We start from the raw sequence: 23,570 nt of genomic DNA on the forward strand, positions 1-23,570 counted from the left end.
ATGGGAGCAGTTGGTGAGTCTAACATATGGAACACTAGGTCCTCTTGATGATTGCCAGAAATGAGCAGACTCACCGGGGGCGTGACATGGGTTATCTGGGAGAACCTTGCTCCGGTTAGTGCTCTTGCCTCCAGAGGGGACTTCAGCTGGGCTGGGACGAGGTGTAGCTCAGAGACCAGGGAGGTGTCCATGAAATTGCCATCCGCTCCCGAGTCAATAAGTGCAGACACGAGGTGGGAATGAGCTCCTGTAATGAGCGTGGCAGGGACAAGGGTACGGGTGGTAGCAGAGGGATGAAGAGGAGTGACGCTCACCAGTAATCCCCCTTCTACGGGTGAGCGTTGCCTTTTGCCGGGCATTGGGCGGAGTAATGACCCGGTTTACCACAATACATGCACGAATTGGTGTCCCTTCTTCTCTGTCTCTCGGCTGGGGACAGATGGGTACGATCCACTTGCATGGGCTCTGGTAGGCTGGGGTAAGATGGCGCAGGCAGGAACGGGAGAGGGGCCTCCGAGGCGGGTGACCTCGGAGGAGGGCGGAACTCTCGCTCCCCGGCGCGCTGCTTCAGGCGTTTGTCCACTCGGATGGCAAGCTCAACGAGGTCATCAAAGGTGGAAGGCAGCTCACGGGTGGCGACCTCATCCTTAATGGCCTCAGAGAGTCCATAGAGGAAGGCATCATACTGGGCATCTGAATTCCATCCACTGGTGGCGGCGAGGGTGCGGAAGTCTATTGCATAGTCAGAAGCAGACCTCTTGCCTTGACGGATCTGCAACATCACTCGGGCGGCCTCTCTCCCGTGCACCGAGCGATCAAAGACCTTCTTCATCTCATCTATGAATGACTGATAGCTGAGACAGGCTGGGGAGTTGGAGTCCCAAACCGCAGTTCCCCACTCTCTTGCACGGCCCGCCAAGAGGGTAATGACATAAGCAACCCGGGACTGATCCGACGGAAAGGTGGCGGGCTGCAGCTGGAACACCAGCGAACATTGTGAAAGGAACGATCTGCAGGTTCCAGGTTCCCCGGCATAAAGTGCAGGAGCTGGCAGACGGGGCTCTCGGAACAGGTTATCAGGTGGAACGGGGGGGGGGTCGGGCGGTGTCGCCAGTTGAGGCTGGGGTGACCGCACCAGGGCCAGTTGGACCTGCTGCAGCTGGGCCGCCAAGTCTGTGATGCTGGTTGCGATGGCCCCCAGAGAATCTTCAACTGTCTGAAGCTGGGCTTGATGTTGACCGAGAAGCGCTCCTTGCCTCTCCAGCACAGCTTTCACCTGATCCAGATCTGCTGATTCCATCTTGGTCAGATCGTACTGTCACGACACAGAACGGGAATCAATAGCAGATCAAAAAGGGTTTATTTCCATACAGTCCAGCGGGCAAATCAGATTCCAGGTACAGGCAGGGTTCGTAAACAGGCAGGCAGGCAGACAGATACTGGCGGACAGGTACAGGCAAGAGATCCAAAACCGATAGGCAGAAGGCTTAGTCCAAAAACAGGCAGGGTTCAAAACCGGGAAGAACAGTAAACAATAGTTTCTCTTTAAAGAGCTTCACGCTAGTCGCACTCACGTGGCAGTCGGGTAGCAAACAGTACCTAACGTGACGATCTGACAAAGTGAGCAGAAAGGGCAGCGTTTAAATACTCCACCAATCAATGCAAGATGAGGGACAGGTGGACAGAGAAAATGGAGGGCACAAACAAAAGGCAGGAAGTCGCCCAAATAAGGACATGGGTGTCACCCCGGACACATGACCAACACATGGCTCCAAACATAAACAAAGCCCCGAACTATCACACTCCAACAGGTAGGGGGAGACAAAAACAACAGTCCATGCGAGGATCCTGACAATAACACATTGAACATTGAACACAAGAAATGGAAGAAATTCCATTCCATGTACTTTCACCATACATAACTATATAAAAAATAAAAGTGCCTGCAGGAAAATATAAATACAGTACGCAAAAATTAACTTTGACGGAAAGTCCTCCGCTTGCGCTTCAGCTTCAGATGCCATCAAGAGGGGTCTCCGGTCGTAAACAGTCGCAAGTACGTCCCTGACCAATCAGCATTCATTAGCAGAATGCTAGCGTGTACGGCCAACAACAGCCCAAACTGTAAGAAATCGAAAGGACATAAGTACTCATTGATTTGACTTTTGAACTATAATCTATATTGAACTTGCGGAATCTACAATAAAATGTGCGATATTTCAACGACAAGCAGGGGAAAGAGATATATTTAGCCGTCTAGCCCCATAGACTCCCATTCATTCTGGACTCGCCCTTGATCACCCCCAGTGGATGTCTGATGGAACTACAACCAAGATCGGTACAATGGGACGTATAGGAAGTGCCTAGGCTCTTCGTAGACGGGCTCTGATATCGGTCAGCAGCAGCCCCGCAGAGAGAGTCCGGGGGCCTCTACGAATAGTCAAATCTCCTAACCTTTTTGCCTCCTTTCCTTAACCTTTGTGGAAAACGTCGTCTGATCATGGAGAGATGAAAAGGTGCTTCCTTTCGTACATAGGAAAAGACAGCACTGTTTAAAATGAATTCGACTCCACTTTTCCTAACCGACGTCATTGCGGGACGGCGAGTTTTGCTGACCTCAGACCTCTTTTGCGTGGAACTACAGTTTTCCGAAGTTGGACTACAACAAGCGCTCTATATATCCATGCGCTCTTGTCACATTGATTTCAATCAGGATGATCATGTCGCCAATAGTGAGAATCACTTAGGTCGGACTTGGCCTACGGGAATATTTTCTGGCCACTTGAATCCCAATTCACATGTGAAAAAAAAGAAGCTAAATTTATGTTGATGTTGAAATTAACTACCCCCACTAGTCTTTCTTAAAGGGACACTGTGTAATATTTTCAGTAATTTATTACCTAAAATCAACGTATTCATTCATAAATAAGTAATAATTAATATGTAGTTACATAGGAAGTGTAAGCTTCATGGAGGCTTCCATGTTCTTCCGGTCTATGTACTGCCGACAGGGACAAAAAGCACTACGTGGTACAGGAAATACAAACGCGTTTTCACTCTGAGCCAGCGTGAATGATGACTGAAATACTTCACTAACTTGCTCGAGGAATAATTACTCATACATCATTAGCTTACTTACACTAATGATTCAATGCAGTTTGAAATTTGTTTTAAATAACGAACCTCATCATCACTCGAATGACTCGATGAGGTAGTATTGGATGTCATGACACAGCTTTTTGGCACATACTGCCCACCGTAGTTTTTGAACAAGCGAGCACTAATAGTTTGAATGCAATATACAATTGTACCACTCGATGGGAGTAATTTTTACACAGTGTCCCTTTAAATGTGAAGTCAGCATTTTATTTTCATATGGTGTATATTCTGTGCTTAATAAACATCAATAAATGAATTCATTTCGATTTAAATAATATGTTTCTGTCATTGGTATCCATTATTATCAATTGTATTTTATTCTCTTCTCTTCTTCTGCTTTACCGCGTCTCTCATGCGTCTTCGCGTAGCTGGTAAACTTCGCCAGTGGCATTTTGCTTTATATATTGCCGCCATAAAGGATCAGGAAATTCAGGGAAGCCAATCGCGTACAGAGTCATTGATTCTGTATGCGATTTCGATCACGCCTCTTGTGCTGAAGAAAATAACAGCAGCTTCCCCAGACCAATGTGCAATCTACGATTGATCTTGGTCAGGCAATATCTCTTCACGGGCGCAGCCATTTTGGTTGAGAGCGTCATCACTGCGAGAGATGAATACAAAGGGGGCGTGCGCGTGCGAAAAATGCGCAAGAAAGCTCAGAGATTTCCGACTCGGAAGGCTGGCGTCCGAGTATTCAGGAACACACCATTTCTTGCAGCATTTCTCGGAGGCACGCCCCCTTTTTGTCGTAATCTCGGAATTCTGAGAGAAGGCCGAGAGCCGCTCTCAACAAAATGGCTGTACCCGTGAAGATATTTATTTTCTTTGTATTTGTACCACGTTGGTCCTTTTAATGTCGATTTTAAATGCTCTTCAACACTTGATTTCATTGCTACTTTATTCCGGTCACCAATTTATTCATTGCACGGTCTTGCTGTGCATGCAATACAATGTAAAGTTGTGTTGTTTTGTTTTCGAGCTGGTTTGCTAAAGAGGCTAATGTAGCTAACAATAAACAACGACTAGCCAATTTCATGACACAATCACAAAGTCGAACGGGAACGCTGTAAGTGCTCCGATACCGGAAATGACAATTGCAACTGGGAATGCTGGTGTCCGAGGCATCTGGATCACACCATAACCCTCAAGCCCCTGACACCAAAGTTTGCACATTTTGGAACCTGACAAATAGCAACCAGTGTTTTTGAAGGCTTCCAGTCAATACTGACGTCATAACCGATTACTCGAAAAACTACTCATGCCAATCCTTCTTAGGCGGATGGTTGTTGTAGATAATTAAATGGGTGGAACTTACTATGCCATAATGCCTTTAGATTATGATAACCTTCACACATTTGGTTATAAATAAGATTATTACCAATGGTTCAACATTGTTCACATTCAACCCTAATATGACCCTACGTTGTTTATTACCTTTATGCACCATAACCCTACTTATAAGTTGTAATAGCGCGGCCTACACCAGAACTATTTGAAAAGAGCCATCCCTTTATGTAATCACTGTACAGAAGGGCATTAACAAACATTATATCAGTAAGATTTGAAAATATTATTTATATCTATTCAGAATTATTTATACATTGTGAAAAGTATACACTAAGCCCCATACTTGAAAACAAATGAATGATGGACAATCGTCAATCATTTTCAGAATGTTGCACTGAAGTATAAAATTAATGTCACATTTCAGGAATGCAAGCCATGATATCTGATTGCGATTACAAGTTTAGAGTCCCAAAACGGTGTTCTTTAAATACTTAATTCGTCATAGGTTTTATTGTTACGAAAGAGACTCTCAAATGTGCATGGTGCCGACATGAAACAGAACTATGAAACACGTCAAAGGTCCAAAGTGTATGGATAAACGTGATCAAGGAAGAGATTACTCTCTAAAACCAACTGCGTTACGCTACTCAGGTTTAGCATGGTCTGGGGCAGAGAGAGAGAGCTCCCTTCTGATAACTTTTGCGTTAAAGCTAAATATTTGTTCTACCTTCTTCGGTGTGAGTACTTTCTGTTTGGTCCAAATAATGTTATTTTATCTGTGTAAATTCAACATGTCCTCCTTGGCACAGCACAATGGGCTGTGTTGTCCAATCAGATTACAGGCACACATCACACTCTGTTCTGCTTTACTTCCTGATGAATGTGCTGACTGTATCCCTGAATGAACTCAGCCTCGTGCTTTGGGTTATGCTAGCCATTCACAGCGTGTCCTACTGGATATTCAGAGAGCTTACATGATGGACATAGGAACAGCAAGTTGCTGATTGTTGGATGTGATAGAGAATGCATGTGTGTGTTGGACTTCTTTTTTTCTTAAAGATAAGAAATATATATGAAAAACCAGCCAGAGTTTCACATAATGTAAAGTAAAGTGTAGCTCCGGCCCAGTTGTTGTAAGCATAGTGGAAGGAACACATTTTGTAGATCTGTAAACAACATTCGCAGTATGGATACTATGTGTACTAAGTAAACGCAAGCTCAATGTAAATGTGTTTCACGTTGTATCATATGTAAACAGCGTGTTGCCCGCTGTGAACATGATCTCAATCAAGTGTACCTTAGCAGAGACTTGGAATTAAAAAGGGGCTTAACAACTAATCCAAGCAGGTAAGGTCCATGGTTTGTTCATTTGATCATATTAATTTTGCTAAAGAAAAAGCTGCTTTTTGACGTTAATGTTGAATGGTAAATGAATAAAGAGAGTATGTCTCAGATCTCAATCATATTATTGTTATAAATCTGATTCATAGGCCTGCTGCTTCAGGGGATATAACTTACCAGTTTAGTACATATTACGCCATCAATGATGAAACACATGTATGTGAGTGTTCTTGCCACTGCTGGCAGCCTCTTGGTTAGAGCGAGAGTACAGTGAGTTCCATATTTAGATGGTTTCCCAACCTGTTTTCAAGAAGAAGTGGGTTAGAACATGAAGTTTAATAGTTGAAGTGTACATAGTGTTCAAAAAAAAATTAGAAGTGCACATCATGCAAATCACAAGAAACCTTTGTGAATAAAAGACTATTAGAAATATTGCATAGTAGCATGGTCGACAATTCCGGTTTCACCGCACTTACTCCAGATGGCGCACGTACACACATGCACACACCCACACGCACGCACACTAACACTCGCACACACACACACACACACACACACACACACACACACACACACACACACACACACACACACACACACACACACACACACACACACACACACACACACAACCAACGATGTTGAGGAAGTGTTCATCCGGGCTCGTAGCGGCAGTCCGCCCCCTCTGCTGCAGTACAGTCTGTTCCCCGTGGCAGCGTGTCGGCACACAACGGGTTACAGGTCAGTCTGCTGGAACACTGTGTTCTCATCAGCTACAGTACAGCCGGAACATTGTGTTACTTAGTGGCTACTTTCCAAGACCTGCCCTTAATATCACACTGAACGCCCTCCAGCCTCGCTCTCTCCGCCTCCTCTTCGGCGTCATTTCCATTCTTCGCTCTACGTTGGGCGAGATGTGTGGAAGCGAGGTTTATTAAAGTAAGGAGCTTGTTAGTGGACACGAGAGGGGATACAAGTTAATCATCAGACATCAGACTCAGGACCAGGCGTCTTTTATCGAGCTTTTATCAAACAGTAAGTCGGGTTCATTTATTTTGTACAGCCTATGTTTGGTTTACTTCATCTTTTTCTTTGTAAATATGGGCTAATCGGTTTTAAACAAAATAATTATCCACCTGTGCTGAACTCTCGGTGGAGAGAGACTACGATGAGACCAGACACAGGTGAGGAGGTCTCTGTCTCTAGGTGCTTTAAGAGTTGGACCTCATAGCTTTGGTGGATATTCTTTCTTTTGCGTTACGGGAAGGCTGTTGGTCTGGGTCCAACCCGGCATCTCTCTCTCTCTCTCTCTCTCTCTCTCTCTCTCTCTCTCTCTCTCTCTCTCTCTCTCTCTCTCTCTCTCTCTCTCTCTCTCTCTCTCTCTCTCTCTCTCTCTCTCTCTCTCTCTCTCTCTCTCTCTCTCTCTCTCTCTCTCTCTCTCTCTCTCTCTCTCTCACGTACACGCACACGCACACGCACACACTAACACACGGAAATGCATATAGAAAAAATTATAAATATAACGGCTGGCAGACACAGCGAGGTTTCTCAAATGAGTGAAAACATCGTGTGTGGGACACGTTAAAGAAAACATGTTGTGGTGTATTTTTTATGATTTATAGGCCTACTTATAATATAATTGTATATATGTAATGTACAATGTAATTACCGTACTAATCAATTAACAATATACAATGTAATATAATCAAATATATACAATATACAATGTAATTATACATGTATACTTACAATGTAATTATACATATATGCTTAAAATATGTAATTATATAGTAAGTATGACTTGAAGCTTTCGGTTGATCTCCCTATTAGTTTCCTTTCTAAGCTGGTAATGGCAGGTTGTTTTTGGCCTAACCGTAGGATATCTTTTTTTGCATGGGTGTTTGATGGAGGCTACAAAACACACTAATGTTCTCTCATTGAGTGCCAAGAGCTGTTGGGACGGACAGTGGTTTGATGATAAATCTCAAGGAGTGGCAAATATGTCCCGTTAACTCTATAACCTGCTTTATGAGTCTCTCTCAAAGTCTGCTGTCTCGCCGGATGTACAACTGTGCATTTTTGGGTTTAGAATTAACATTTTGAAAAAGAAAATGTCAATTACAAAAGTAGATCAGGACATCGTACAGCATCACAATAGGGTTATGAATTATACTCATGCAGCAGATTGAAACGCTTTTGCTGCTTTCACGATGATGTCATTGATTGTAAAAATAAATGCTGAGTGAGACTGACTTGCCTTCAGATTGGTTAACACCATCTGACCATCTGATTGGTTAATAACATCCGACTGTGCAGGGACGCTCTGAATAGAAGGGACACAGTGTTCTGACACACACACACACACACACACAAACACACACACACACACACACACACACACACACACACACACACACACACACACACACACACACACACACACACACACACACACACACAGAGACACACACACACACACACACACACACACACACACACACACACACACACACACACACACACACACACACATACACCTACACAAACTCACACACTCAGGCACAGGAGCGCAAACTGTACCTTTAGTACAGTTGTGTAATATTATTCCTTCCACTAATTTCTTCATGTAGAGGATGTACATCAGTCTAGCATTGAACACAGACATTTCAATGAGTAAAATACAAAAAAACAACTCTCCTAATGATCTTGTATTAATCTGTAGGAGAATCATCTCAGGTTTACCAATTCAATTTTGAAAAAGGACAGCCAGTTCCTAAAGTACCCTCATATGCGTTTTCCTTAAAGATTCAATAAAAAATCTAGTCTAGATCTTCCCCATTTGATATAGGGTGAAACCATTTATATCCAGATTGTAAACACTCAACTCTCCGCGTGCTTAATGCTGTATTTATTTGTTCAGCTCCTAACAGGAGTTTCGGAAATGTTTTCTTAGTACGTAAATGTTGTCTTCAATCGTTTTGGCTGTAAAGCAAAGGAAAATGTCCACAGTGACCAATGTCGAGAAACCAGTAAATTGTCCAGACGAAAAATTGCACTCAAGCTGAAGATTTAAGTGTTAAAAGGAAAAAAAGTCATCTCTGTCCACAAAGTGAGCAGGTCTGCCAAATGCACAATCTCTTCCAATATCTGATCTGCAATAGCCTTTCAAAAACATCCTCTGAAATTCTTCTCACCCCCTTGTGTCCTCCCCCGGTCTGTCTGTCGATGCGGCTCTTAACCTAGGGTTAAGTCTGGGTTTCCTCCAGCAACAAACAACATTTTCTGTCACCTTTTTGTTTTCTCATTATTTGTCACTTAAAACTTAACTCAGAAAAAATATGTTCCTTAAATTCGATGGATGGTTGAATTTTGCTGTATGAATAATAATTGATATAAAGCCCTAACTAAGTAAAAGTAGAAAAGAAGGCAAACCTGTGTAGCCTTGTTGTACCATTCCCTCTGGATCTCGACTGGCTAACACCTGCATGTGAATAATCTCAGTTTACACTTTGAACTTGCATCACATCTATTTTATTTTTGAATAAATTTAACTTCGACAAAACAGTTATGTTGAGAGCATGTAGTATGTCGATGTTCCTGTTAAATAAAAAGAGTGTTCTATTTTATGTATCCAATCGATTCTCATATGGGAGAATATAATTGTGAATTTGATGAAAAGCAAAATCAATATCCAATAGAAACGGCTTACAGCGTATGCGATGTGTAGACAAGGTGCTGGGGTCGGTTTGAGGTCAGAGTAGATGACGTCAGGTCCGAACCGTGGCATAGAAGGATCAGGGTATTTATTACAGTATTTAATTAGAGGTTAAACCCCTTGAGATGCACATCTTGTTTTGAAGTTATCAGACATTTGCACAATATGAAACAATCACACTAACAGCAACAAGAACATGCACATAAGGGCTCCCCCACACTCTACCTATTACTTCTGTTACAAGTGACATCTGTAACAGAAGTAATAGGTAGAGTGTGGGGTCTGAGTCTGCTTATAAACGTATATACGTATATATAATCAAAATTAAAAGTCTTAAAGGCATGAAACAAAGAAATCGATCTGAATGAAATAGGCTAAACATTGAAGTCTGAGGATGCTTAACATTTGAAAGCATGTCTCCCGATTTCTTTAAAGATTCTAGGGATGGTAAAAAAGGTTGTTGAGTGAATATGGTTATCTTAATGGCAGTAAAAGCTGTTCTAAGAATAGAAGATAGTGAAAGTAATTGCAAAGTGCAACCTTTGATAATGTCAAAGGTTGCACTGTTATTGTCAACTATAGTAAAAGGATGACAAACCTACACATGTTATGTCAACTATAGTTAAAGGATAACAAACCTACACATGTTATTGTAAACTACAGTTAAAGGATGAACATGAGTTTCAGATGTGTTCTGCTATAGGACATCACCACCATAATCAATCATTTGAAATAAAGTTGTTTGCAAAACTATAAAACAATTAAATGGCCGATAAAGTATTCTGTGACTAGCATCTGAGTGTGGTTGTTTGTAGAGATGTAGAGTATGGTTTGATTGTTATGTTTTGAGTCTGTCAGGTTATAATGTTTCAGAATTAAAGTATGTGTTGTGTTGTGTTCAGGAAGCTAGGGGACTCAGGAGGGTGAAGTACGTGCAAATAGTTCACTTCGGATTTCAGGATCTGTGACCATTTATGTTTGATAAACAATATGTTTTAACGTTACAACGTTATGTTATAACATTTTCTTTATTTTTTACATTCTGTCAACAATTTGTTATGTTACTGCATACAATAGTTGTATTGCTGCATCATATTTGGCCTAATTAAGTCTGTACTAAATTTTTATTTTACGGTAATAATATATATTTTGTAATATAAATATTTGTATTGTAGTTGTTCTATCTAGCTGTGTCATAGTTTTATTACGGTTAGGGTAAGGGTTATAGAATTGCAGAAGAAACACACACTTGACAATACAGGTGGGGTTTGACACCTTGTTCTAAGAAGAGGACGAATTAGTAATGATGTGAAGAAAATGATGGTGTTTCTAGTAATGATAAGAGGTTGGCCCAATTTATTTTTGCTTTATTATGAACATCATTTCACGACCAGTCTAAGGCATCCAATCAAGTCTTTCAGCACTATGTTAACTGGGAACATGTTTCATAATTCTAGTGGTAGAAGTTAACTTTATAAGTCAACATTGTTGTATGTATACCTTGTCGGCCATGTCAATGATGTCATCTATTTGGCTAGATGCTTGCCACTTAGCATTGTGTGCAATGGGCTCCAAGTTTGGCTGCAGTTGTTGACAGTCCTAGACAGAAATATGTCCCCTACCTTGATGGCTTGTGTCTGGAAGGACTTCACTCAAAGCACTTGAACCTCCTTATTGTTGGCCTCATAGCATAATTGCCTAAAGGCTGGTTCAGGCTACACAATTCTCAGATATTCCTCCACGATTTAAGATGTCAGACAATGCGATCACAGAGACATGAAATCGGGCCTGGTCTCGTCAGGAGACTGGCCACACTATAAGATTCAAGAGTGCGATGCTCTATGATCTTTAGGTCCTTTCCAAACTAACCCGGGTTATTATAGCCTAGTCTTATTATAGCCCGAAATTAACTAAAAGCCACATAGAAAGAATAAAGCATCCAGCATATGATTTCAACAATGTGTGAGGGCATATACGCAGCGGGGATGATCCACAATGGAATGCTAATGGAAAACCAGCGGACGAGCGTTGGGCAGAGATTTCGGAAACAGGGAGATTATAGAAAAATATCATGTCAAATTGGTCAGTTTGCCGTTTGTCTAGTAGTCAATATTTTAACCTACACTGTAAAAAATAAAAAGTTGAGAAAACTCAAAATTGGGAGGCAACTTACTGCAATCAATTTTTGAGTTTTGAGCCCAACAAAATGTCATTTTTCTTCTTTAGACAAATTTGAAAGTTAGAGTTATACCAACTAAGATTTTATATTAAAACAGTAAGTCAGGGTTGTTAACTTAATATTTCAAATTAAGGTTAATATTTAAAAAAAAAACATTTCAAAGAATGCAAAACTAGTTTTAAGTTCACTTTATTAAATTAATAATTGGAAACTTCCATTTTACATTTCTGAATGCCAGACAGCAATAGAACAAGTAACATGTAGCTAGTTCAGCAGCAGAGAATCGCTGTCTAAATGCAGCAAACCAAAGTGCAGAACAAGTTCGACATTATGGTCAAACTTGTTCTGCACGATACGGGAGCCCAGGTTAAACGGTGACGCAACTCTCGTGCCTCATACACCGCACAATCCCGAGATCTGCCTTTATTTAACACACACCCACAACACACAACGCACCGCAAAACCAACCAACGGACATGCAAGTCTCGGTAACGGTGGTGGCAACACTACACACAATAAACAACACACAAACAATAAAGACCCCAAACCCGTTAACCCCACTTAACCTATCAGAAACAAATTGACAAAAGGCAATAAACCCCTTTTCCCAACCGGCATCACGAATACCCAGACTCCCCGGGGGGTAGGAGTCGCCACAATATTTACCATCTGAAAATTCCGTTAGGAAACCCCGTATTGTGTCGAAATGCGCATGTGCACCGTAGATGACCAAGCCTCAGACAGAGTCTGACTTAAACCCGTGTGTCTTGCTAACAAAGATACTACACTGAGCCCAACTCTTGACCCAAAACTCAACATTGTTGGTTGGACTAAATTGCATTGCACAGTTGACATGAATACTTAATGTTTTATATTCATTTTACTCAGAAATCATAATGAGACCAACAATTTTAAGTTTTCGTTTTTACAGTGTACTTATTAAATATTTATTTATCTCAACCGCGACCCGCCCGCATTCCTCCAAGTCTTCCTTTTTTTCACGCAATCCACCCGTGGATTATCCACGGTGTCCGCGGGTATGACCGCCAACCACGCATCTCTACTAGTCTTTACTTTACTAGTTAGTTCATTACTAGTTAGTAAACACTGCCCTTGAGCTCCAGCTGTTTGCGGGATTCCCTCCATGTCAACAATGGATACGTCATGCGATTCCCCCAAAAATCTGGCATGCCAAACTTTCGTCGTGGCGTTTTCGAACGTTGCAGACGAAAAAAATCGCAGATCGCAAGTGTGGTTTTGATCAATAAGGTATCCGAATGGTAAAGTTAGAATCTTCTTTATTGATGACCAGGTCCAACAGAGAATCCATGCATATCAAGTTCCGGAAAATCGCAACCAAATCATGTGAAGTTAATCCTGCGAGACCCACGCACGGTAACACTTTAGAGTCAAACCGTTAAACAGTACAGCTATCTACATCCCCCATCTTTAGCTGTAGCTCCTGAACATGGGAAACATAAAATGATACACTTCTGTACAAACAGCAGTTTTATAATAGCAATGTAAATATGATCTGGTTCACTTAACTTTAACTGAGTGCCCCACAACTAAATGAATTGTCAACAGAATAAACATTATGCAGAAGTCAAATAACAAAGCATTATTTCTGACATTTTGGATTCAATAAACTTTGGCAGCTAGCTCAGTTCATGTATTTTCTATTTGGCCTAGAGGCTCTGCCGGACCTAGTGAAATACATAGAATTAGCAACTTGAACTGGGTATTTGGCCGGCGGTATGACTGCTCGGATCCCACGCCTTGCTGGGATACAGGTTTGCAGGTGGGCAGAATGGTCCGAGTGCGGGACAACAGCCTTTGTGCAGGTGAGCCCAAGATGTTGTCTTGGGGCATGTTTTGTGTTCCAAGCAGATTCAGGTAGGAGTCTGTCCCGTCCTTCTCTGTGGTCTCTTGGACTGAGGATATCCTGGACTGCTCGTCACATGCTTGAAATCCAAAGATCGGGCGAAGTCATGGAAGGCCTGGCTGGTATACTGTGTTCCATTATCTGAGTACAGATTCTGTGGTATGCCGTGGACTGAGAAGTGACGCTTTAGCTTATTGATGACAGTCAATGATGACAGGCTGCTGAGCCGGTCTATTTCGAACCAGCCAGAATATGAATCAACAAGCACCAGGTAATGGTGATTCTTCCATTCGAACATGTCTGTGGCGACAAGAGACCAGGGCAGGTCTGGGACTGTGTGCAGTTTTAGTGGCTCTTTTGGCTGGTGAGGCCTCAGGCTGTTACAGGCGTTGCATGACATAACGACAGCCTGAATGTCCTCATTTAAAGATGGCCAGAAAACACTTTCCCTTGCCCTTTTCTTGGTGGATTCAACTCTTGGGTGTCCCATGTGTAGCACCTTCAGGTATTCCGAGGGCAGGGCAGTGGGCACGACCGCTCTGTTTCCTTGCATGAAGGATTGATTGATTTTATTTTTGTAGGGTCTGCTTTTAGACCCTTATCTGTGAATGTGTGCCCAACATAGCTCACCTCGTTGAGTCCAAACTTGCATTTGCTGGGATTCAGTCTCAGTTTCACCTGTCTGGCATGATCCAGTACCTTTTTTCAGGTTTCTTTCATGCTCATCAGGGTCTTTTCCACTGATGATGATGTCGTCCACGATTATAGCACATGGATGTGCTGCAAAGATTTGTTCCATGGCTCTTTGAAACACTTCTGAGGCTGTACAAATTCCGAACGGCATCTTTAAGAACTTCAATTGGCAAAATGGATTTGTGAATGTTGTGCGGAGGGATGAGGCATGATCCAGTCTGACTTTCCAGAAGGAGCTTTTAGCATCAAGGACGGAAAAGATAGTGGCACCTGACATCTGAGCGGCAACCTCCTCCACCGTGCGCATGGGATGGAGAGGTAAACAGTTTCTGTGACAGGGTGTGATCCTTAACACAGTCTAGGATGAACACCTCACTGCTGAAGGTGACTAGCTTCATATGTAGGCTGTCCTGTAGGCCAATAATGGAGTGAACACTTTCTTTCACGACTTGAAACTGTAGGTTATACAGCTGTTCATTTAGCTTGCATGGTAATGCCACTGTGCCAATCGGTTTGATCATAGATCTGCCAAATAACACAAGATTTACATGCTTAATTGGCATTTGCAGTTCTTCAGTGTGCCTGACAAGTTTGTGTTAAGGGACATAAAGTTACATTTCGCCCCTGTATCCACTTTCAGGTTTAGTTGTTTGTCATTAACAGTCAAAAAACAATGTCCTTCCTTGTCAATTTTCTTGCAATCATCATGCCAGGACAAGCCTTCAATGTTGAATGTGTCTTCACTTTCACTGCTGGAGTTTGTTTCGGCATATAGCTGGTTTATCTGTCTGTTTGGTCTGCTTGACTTGGTAGACCTGCATTGGGTTTTGAAGTGGTTCTGCTTACCACAGTTGTGGCACTGTTGGCCAAAAGCCGGACATTGGTCACGTTTCGCTGGATGGGTTTCCCCACAATTCCGGCAGCTGGAGATTGATGGATTTTCCTTCACAGTGCGCTTCATTTTGCTGTAGATGTTTCTATGTTTTATTTGTACAGCATCCACACTGACAGTTGTAGCAGTTTTAGGCGTGGAGAGGGCTTTGCTATGTTTTTCAGTGAGCTCGCTAATTTGGCAAATGCGTAATGCTTTACAGTAGACAGTGTTAGGTCAGTCTCTTTTAGCAGCGTACGTCTGACACTGTCACTACTTATTCCACAGACCAGTCTGTCGCTTATCAGTTCGTTTTCCAATGCACCAAAATAACAGTTTTTAGCCTGATTTCTCAGTGTACTCACGTATGCCTCGATTGTTTCGCCAGGTTTTTGGTGTCTGGTGTTGAAGTTGTGCCTCTCCATTATCACGTTTGATTCAGGGTTGCATATTTCTTTAAACTTTCTTTTCAGACACTCTGGGTCCTCTCTAGATTCTGCTGGAACGACGACGCTATCATCTTCTACAAGTACTGCGGGCGCATAGGTGAATGACCGCTCCCTCTCTATAGCCTCCGGTCCTGCGAGGTTGAGGAGAATATAAGCTCTCGTTTGGGCCGGTTTATCGCCGTGTGTGGTGGCAATGAAAATATCATATTCTCGTTCAAACTTGCGCCAGTGCACTGCCACATTCTCATCGAAAACGAGAGGGTCCGGACTTCTGAATCCATCTGCCATTTCGATGGTTTCGCTTACCGCGGTCAAGACTTCAAAGTTGATGTTCCTAGAGATGAAGTTGTCTGGGTTATGGCTTCAGGAAGAATCCCACTTCTAACACCATGTTGTTCTGATCAATAAGGTATCAGAATGGTAAAGTTAGAATCTTCTTTATTGATGACCACAGTCTCACAGAGAATCCATGCATATCGAGTTCCGGGTAATCACAACCAAATCACGTGAAGTTAATCCCGCGAGACCCACTGAAAGTATGGTAAGACTTTAGGGGTTAAACCGTTAAAGAGTACAGCTATCTACAGCAAGCATGTCACATTACAAGACCTCGTCTCGTTGCCGACTTTTCAAAATCGTGTACGACTCCCAAATTTGTCTGCGACGAACAAATCGGGGCAAAATCGGGCTGAAATCGTGTAGTCTGAACCTGCCATAAGTCATATTTTGACCAAATTGTGATATGTAACCTAACTCTACTCTCCTTATGCTGCTGATTCACTGTGCCTCATTGGCTGTATTAATTTTACATTCCATAATCACTATTTCCTTTGTCAGCAATTAGACTTAGGCTTTTTTAACGCTCCTCCAACAGTGCAATATAAGAGAAAGTAAAAGTATATGAGAAACGCAAGTTGACACAAGCTGAGACTTAAATAATAAAAAATAAAATAAATGTAATAATAACTAGAACTGCAAGCAGTTATGCAGGGGTCCAAGAAGTGTGCATTTCGCCGGCACAACGTGACAAGAAATGTGCGTTTCGCCGGCACAACGCGAAGGATGTGTTCAAAACGCTACCCTGAACCTGTGGATACAAAGGATTTGACTGTGGGAGCTTCGGTGTGGGAGTTATAGCCTAAAACGCGTTTTCAGAACATTCCCTTGGCCAACTAGGAGATAGACAATGTGGTGGTTTTTTGGCGCCGCCCTGTGGCGAAGTTTTCCAAAGACAATTTTCCTTTGCCAAATAACTCCCGCCCACATTAATAATTCTTGGCCATATTTTCTATATAGACTCGGGTTTGCCCCTTGACGGTTTCCCTTGAGTTTGAAGAACATTCCTTTGGCCAATTAGAAGATATACAATTTCCTCGTTTATTGCGCCCCCTGAGGGCGTAATTTTCCGAATCTTTTATCGAACGCCGATAAGGTTAGCACCAACATGTGTGTAAAGTTTGGACTCGATCCGATGTCTAATTTTGGATTTCTTTGGAATTTTGATTTTCCACGTCTAATTTAGCTCATAAACCAATATTCAAAACGCTACCGTTTCGTCGTCGAAGGTCGGATCAAAAAACTGTCTCACGATTCCTCTGCGTGTGCGTCTGAAGATGTCGTGTGCAAAGCTTGGTGTCGATTGGTCAAGAAATGTGGGAGGAGTAGGGAAAAAACAGTTTTGCGGTTTTCGCGATTTTGCGAAAAAAAATTCTAGACGCAAATGGGCGTGGCCTATGCCAAAAGATGCAGCAGACTCCAGTGCATCTGTGTGTACAAGTTTTTGGACTCTGGGAGGTTCGGTGTGGGAGTTATAGCCGCAAACGCGTATTCCTTGGTATAGCGCCACCTAGTGGCCGGCATGTCTGGATTTGGTCGTCTGCCTAGAACTCACGTACCTGGATCTAGTCATGCAATTGGCGTGTGTGCACCATTTACGGTTTGGGCTGTGGTACCACTTCTAGGGGGGAATAATAATAACTAGAACTGCAAGCAGTTATGCAGGGGTCCAAGAAGTGTGCATTTCGCCGGCACAACGCGACAACAAATGTGCATTTCGCCGGCACAACGCGAAGCATGTGTTCAAAACGCTTCTCTGAACCTGTGGATACAAAGGATTTGACTGTGGTAGGAGTAGCGAGAAGTCAGTGTAGCGTTTTCGCGGCGAAATTTTGTAGAAGATATACAATTTCCTCGTTTATTGTGCCCCCTAATGGCGAATTTTTCCGAAATTTTTATCGAACGTCATTAAGGTTAGCCCCAACATGTGTGTAGAATTTGGACTCGATCCGATGTCTAATTTTGGATTTTTTTGGATTTTTAATTTTCCACGTCTAATTTAGCTAATAAACCAATATTCAAAACGCTACCGTTTCGTCGTCAAAGGTCGCATCAAAAAAGTGTTTCGTGCATTCTTTGCGTGTGCGTCTGAAGATGTCGTGTGCAAAGTTTGGTGTCGATTGGTCAAGAAATGTGTGAGGAGTAGCGAAAATACAGTTTTGCGGTTTTCGCGATTTTGCGAAAAAAAATTCTAGACGCAAATGGGCGTGGCCTATGCCAAAAGATGCAGCAGACTCCAGTGAATAAGTGGGTACAAGTTTTTGACTGTGGGAGGTTCGGTGTGGGAGTTATAGCCCCAAACGCGTATTCCTTGGTATAGCGCCACCTAGTGGCCGGCATGTCTGGATTTGGTCGTCTGCCGTCATCTCACGTACCTGGATCTAGTCATGCAATTGGCTTGTGTGCACCATTTACGGTTTGGGCTGTGGTCCCACTTCTACGGGGGAATAATAACAAACACTACAAAAACAATAGGGATCCAACCTGTTGGCTTGGACCCCTAACTAGAACTGCAAGCAGTTATGCAGGGGTCCAAGAAGTGTGCATTTCGCCGGCACAACGCGACAAGAAATGTGCATTTCGCCGGCACAACGCGAAGCAAGTATTCAAAACGCTACCGTGAACAACATGTGGATATAAAGGTTTTGACTGTGGGAGCTTCGGTGTGGGAGTTATAGCCCAAAACGCGTTTTCAGAACATTCCATTGGCCAAATAGGAGATAGACAATGTTGTTGTTTTTTGGCGCCGCCCTGTGGCGAAATTTTTAATTTTCCAAAGACAATTTCCCTTTGCCAAATAACTCCCGCCCACATTAATAATTCTTGGCCACATTTTCTATATAGACTCGGGTTTGCCCCTTGATGGTTTCCCTTGAGTTTGAAGAACATTCCTTTGGCCAATTAGAAGATATACAATTTCCTCGTTTATAGCGCCCCCTTAGGGCGTAATTGTCCGAATTTTTATTCGAACGTCGTTAAGGGTGGCGCTAACATGTGTGTTAAATTTGGACTCGATCCGATGTCTAATTTTGGATTTTTTTGGATTTTTAATTTTCCACGTCTAATTTAGCTCATAAACCAATATTCAAAACGCTACCGTTTCGTCGTCGAAGGTCGGATCAAAAAACTGTCTCACGATTCCTTTGCGTGTGCGTCTGAAGATGTCGTGTGCAAAGTTTGGTGTCGATTGGTGAAGAAATGTGGGAGGAGTAGCGAAAATACAGTTTTGCGGTTTTCGCGATTTTGCGAAAAAAAATTCTAGACGCAAATGGGCGTGGCCTATGCCAAAAGATGCAGCAGACTCCAGTGAATATGTGCGTACAAGTTTTTGACTGTGGGAGGTTCGGTGTTGGAGTTATAGCCCCAAACGCATTTTCCCTTGGTATAGCGCCACCTAGTGGCCGGCGTGTCTGGATTTTGTTATCTGAGTAGCGGTGCCGATTCTGGATCTAGTCATGCAATTGGCGTGTCGGCACCATTTACGGTTTGGGCTGTGGTTCCACTTTCACGGGGAGGTAGTATAATAATAAAAATCCTTACAAAAACAATAGGGATCCAACCTGTTGGCTTGGACCCCTAACTAGAACTGCAAGCAGTTATGCAGGGGTCCAAGAAGTGTGCATTTCGCCGGCACAACGCGACAAGAAATGTGCGTTTCGCCGGCACAACGCGAAGCATGTGTTCAAAACGCTACCCTGAACCTGTGGATACAAAGGATTTGACTGTGGTAGGAGTAGCAGGAGTCAGTGTAGCGTTTTCGCGGCGAAATTTTGTAGAAGATATACAATTTCCTCGTTTATTGCGCCCCCTAATGGCGAAATTTTCCGAAATTTTTATCGAACGACATTAACGTTAGCACCAACATGTGTGTAAAATGTGGACTCGATCCGATGTCTAATTTTGGATTTCTTTGGATTTTTGATATTCCACGTCTAATTTAGCTAATAAACCAATATTCAAAACGCTACCGTTTCGTTATCGAAGGACGGATCAAAAAAGTGTTTCATGCATTCTTTGCGTGTGCATCTGAAGATGTCGTTTGCAAAGTTTGGTGTCGATTGGTCAAGAAATGTGGGAGGAGTAGGGAAAAAACAGTTTTGCGGTTTTCGCGATTTTGCGAAAAATATTCCTAGACGCAAATGGGCGTGGCCTAGGCCAAAAGATGCAGCAGACTCCAGTGAATATGTGTGTACAAGGTTTTGAATGTGGGAGGTTCGGTGTGGGAGTTATAGCCCCAAACGCGTCTTTCCTTGGTATAGCGCCACCTAGTGGCCGGCGTGTCTGGATTTTGTTATCTGAGTAGCGGTGCCGGACCTGGATCAAGTCATGCAATTGGCGTGTCGGCACCATTTACGGTTTGGGCTGTGGTACCACATTTAGCGCAGGAATAATAATAAGACTAGAACTGCAAGCAGTTATGCAGGGGTCCAAGAAGTGTGCATTTCGCCGGCACAACGCGACAAGAAATGTGCATTTCGCCGGCACAACGCGAAGCATGTGTTCAAAACGCTACCCTGAACCTGTGGATACAAAGGATTTGACTGTGGTAGGAGTAGCGAGAAGTCAGTGTGGCGTTTTCGCGGCGAAATTTTGTAGAAGATATACAATTTCCTCGTTTATTGCGCCCCCTAATGGCGAAATTTTCCGAATTTTTTATCGAACGACATTAAGGCTAGCCCCGACATGTGTGTCAAATGTGGACTCGATCCGATGTCTAATTTTGTTTTTTTTAGGATTTTTGATTTTCCACGTAAAATTTAGCTAATAAACCAATATTCAAAACGCTACCGTTTCGTCGTCGAAAGTCGGATCAAAAAACTGTCTGAGGGTTTCTTTGCGTGTGCGTCTGAAGATGCCGTGTGCAAAGTTTGGTGTTGATTGGTCGAGAAATGTGGGAGGAGTAGCGAAAAAACAGTTTTGCGCTTTTCGCGATTTTGCGAAAAAAAATTCTAGACGCAAATGGGCGTGGCCTATGCCAAAAGATGCAGCAGACTCCAGTGAATCTGTGTCTATAAGGTTTTGAATGTGGGAGGTTCGGTGTGGGAGTTATAGCCCCAAACGCGTATTCCTTGGTATAGCGCCACCTAGTGACCGGCGTGTCTGGATTTTGTCGTCTGCATAGTCCGAAGAGATCTGGATCTAGTCATGCAATTGGCGTGTCGGCACCATTTACGGTTTGGGCTGTGGTCCCACTTTTAGGGAGGTAAGTATAATAGGAACTAGAACTGCAAGCAGTTATGCAGGGGTCCAAGAAGTGTGCATTTCGCCGGCACAACGCGACAAGAAATGTGCGTTTCGCCGGCACAACGCGAAGCATGTGTTCAAAACGCTACCCTGAACCTGTGGATACAAAGGATTTGACTGTGGTAGGAGTAGCGAGAAGTCAGTGTAGCGTTTTCGAGGCAAAATTTTGTAGAAGATATACAATTTCCTCGTTTATGGCGCCCCCTAATGGCGAAATTTTCCGAAATTTTTATCGTACAACATTAAGGTTAGCACCAACATGTGTGTAAAACTTGGAGTCGATCCGATGTGTAATTTTGGATTTTTTTGGATTTTGGATTTTCCACGTCTAATTTAGCTAATAAACCAATATTCAAAACGCTACCGTTTCGTCGTCGAAGGTCGGATCAAAAAAGTAATGCAGGAATTCTTTTCGTGTAGGTCTGAAGATGCCGTGTGCAAAGTTTTGTGTCAATTGGTCGAGAAATGTGGGAGGAGTAGCGAAAAAACATTTTTGCGGTTTTCGCGATTTAGCGAAAAATATTCATAGACGCAAATGGGCGTGGCCTAGGCCAAAAGATGCAGCAGACTCCAGTGCATCTGTGGGTACAAGTTTTTGGACTCTGGAAGGTTCGGTGTGGGAGTTATAGCCCCGAACGTGTTTTCCTAGGTATAGCGCCACCTAGTGGCCGGCATGTCTGGATTTTGGCGTCTGCGTAGTCCCCATGGATCTGGATCTAGTCATGCAATTGGCGTGTCGGCACCATTTACGGTTTGGGCTGCGGTACCACTTTCAAGGAGGTAAGTATAATAATAAACACTACAAAAACAATAGGGATCCAACCTGTTGGCTTGGACCCCTAACTAGAACTGCAAGCAGTTATGCAGGGGTCCAAGAAGTGTGCATTTCGCCGGCACAACGCAACAAGAAATGTGCGTTTCGCCGGCACAACGCGAAGCATGTGTTCAAAACGCTACCCTGAACCTGTGGATAGAAAGGATTTGACTGTGGTAGGAGTAGCGAGAAGTCAGTGTAGTTTTTTTGCGGCGAAATTTTGTAGATGTACAATTTCCTCGTTTATTGCGCCCCCTAATGGCGAAATTTTCCGAATTTTTTATCGAACGACATTAACGTTAACACCAACATGTATGTAAAATTTGGACTCGATCCGATGTCTAATTTTGGATTTCTTTGGATTTTTGATATTTCACGTCTAATTTAGCTAATAAACCAATATTCAAAACGCTACCGTTTCGTCGTCGAAGGTCGCATCAAAAAAGTGTTTCGTGCATTCTTTGCGTGTGCGTCTGAAGATGTCGTGTGCAAAGTTTGGTGTCGATTGGTCAAGAAATGTGGGAGGAGTAGGGAAAAAACTGTTTTGCGGTTTTTGCGATTTTGCGAAAAAAAATTATAGACGCAAATGGGCGTGGCCTATGCCAAAAGATGCAGCAGACTCCAGTGAATCTGTGTGTACAAGGTTTTGAATGTGGGAGGTTCGGTGTGGGAGTTATAGCCCCAAACGCGTATTCTTTGGTATAGCGCCACCTAGGGGCCGGCGTGTCTGGATTTTGTTATCTGAGTAGCGGTGCCGATTCTGGATCAAGTCATGCAATTGGCGCGTGTGCACCATTTACGGTTTGGGCTGTAGTATCACTTTCACCGCGGGAAGTATAAAAATCCTTACAAAAACAATAGGGATCCAACCTGTTGGCTTGGACCCCTAACTAGAACTGCAAGCAGTTATGCAGGGGTCCAAGAAGTGTGCATTTCGCCGGCACAACGCGACAAGAAATGTGCGTTTCGCCGGCACAACGCGAAGCATGTGTTCAAAACGCTACCCTGAACCTGTGGATACAAAGGATTTGACTGTGGTAGGAGAAGCGAGAAGTCAGTGTAGCGTTTTCGCGGCGAAATTTTGTAGACGATATACAATCTCCTCGTTTATTGCGCCTCCTAATGACGAATTTTTCCGAATTTTTTATCGAACGACGTTAAGGTTAACACCAACATGTGTGTAAAATTTGGACTCGATCCGATGTCTAATTTTGGATTTCTTTGGATTTTTGATATTCCACGTCTAATTTAGCTAATAAACCAATATTCAAAACGCTACCGTTTCGTCGTCAAAGGTCGCATCAAAAAAGTGTTTCGTGCATTCTTTGCGTGTGCGTCTGAAGATGTCGTGTGCAAAGTTTGGTGTCGATTGGTCAAGAAATGTGTGAGGAGTAGCGAAAATACAGTTTTGCGGTTTTCGCGATTTTGCGAAAAAAAATTATAGACGCAAATGGGCGTGGCCTATGCCAAAAGATGCAGCAGACTCCAGTGAATAAGTGGGTACAAGTTTTTGACTGTGGGAGGTTCGGTGTGGGAGTTATAGCCCCAAACGCGTATTCCTTGGTATAGCGCCACCTAGTGGCCGGCATGTCTGGAT

General features: G+C 43.0%; 1 protein-coding gene across 4 annotated transcripts in view; it reads left to right on the forward strand.

Moving 5' to 3' along the window:
* The first annotated feature begins 6,518 nt into the window (after positions 1–6,518).
* Positions 6,519–23,570, forward strand: part of fkbp5 (FKBP prolyl isomerase 5) — a 40,593-nt gene continuing 23,541 nt past the window's right edge. For 3 of the 4 annotated variants that reach the window (XM_030358670.1, XM_030358760.1, XM_030358910.1), the window contains exon 1: positions 6,519–6,822. The gene's annotated coding sequence lies outside the window, so the exon portion shown is untranslated. The remainder of the gene's footprint in view (positions 6,823–23,570) is intronic. The other variant, XM_030359080.1, reaches the window with a different exon arrangement.

Source organism: Gadus morhua, chromosome 1, assembly GCF_902167405.1.
Source record: "Gadus morhua chromosome 1, gadMor3.0, whole genome shotgun sequence".
NCBI lineage: Eukaryota > Metazoa > Chordata > Actinopteri > Gadiformes > Gadidae > Gadus > Gadus morhua.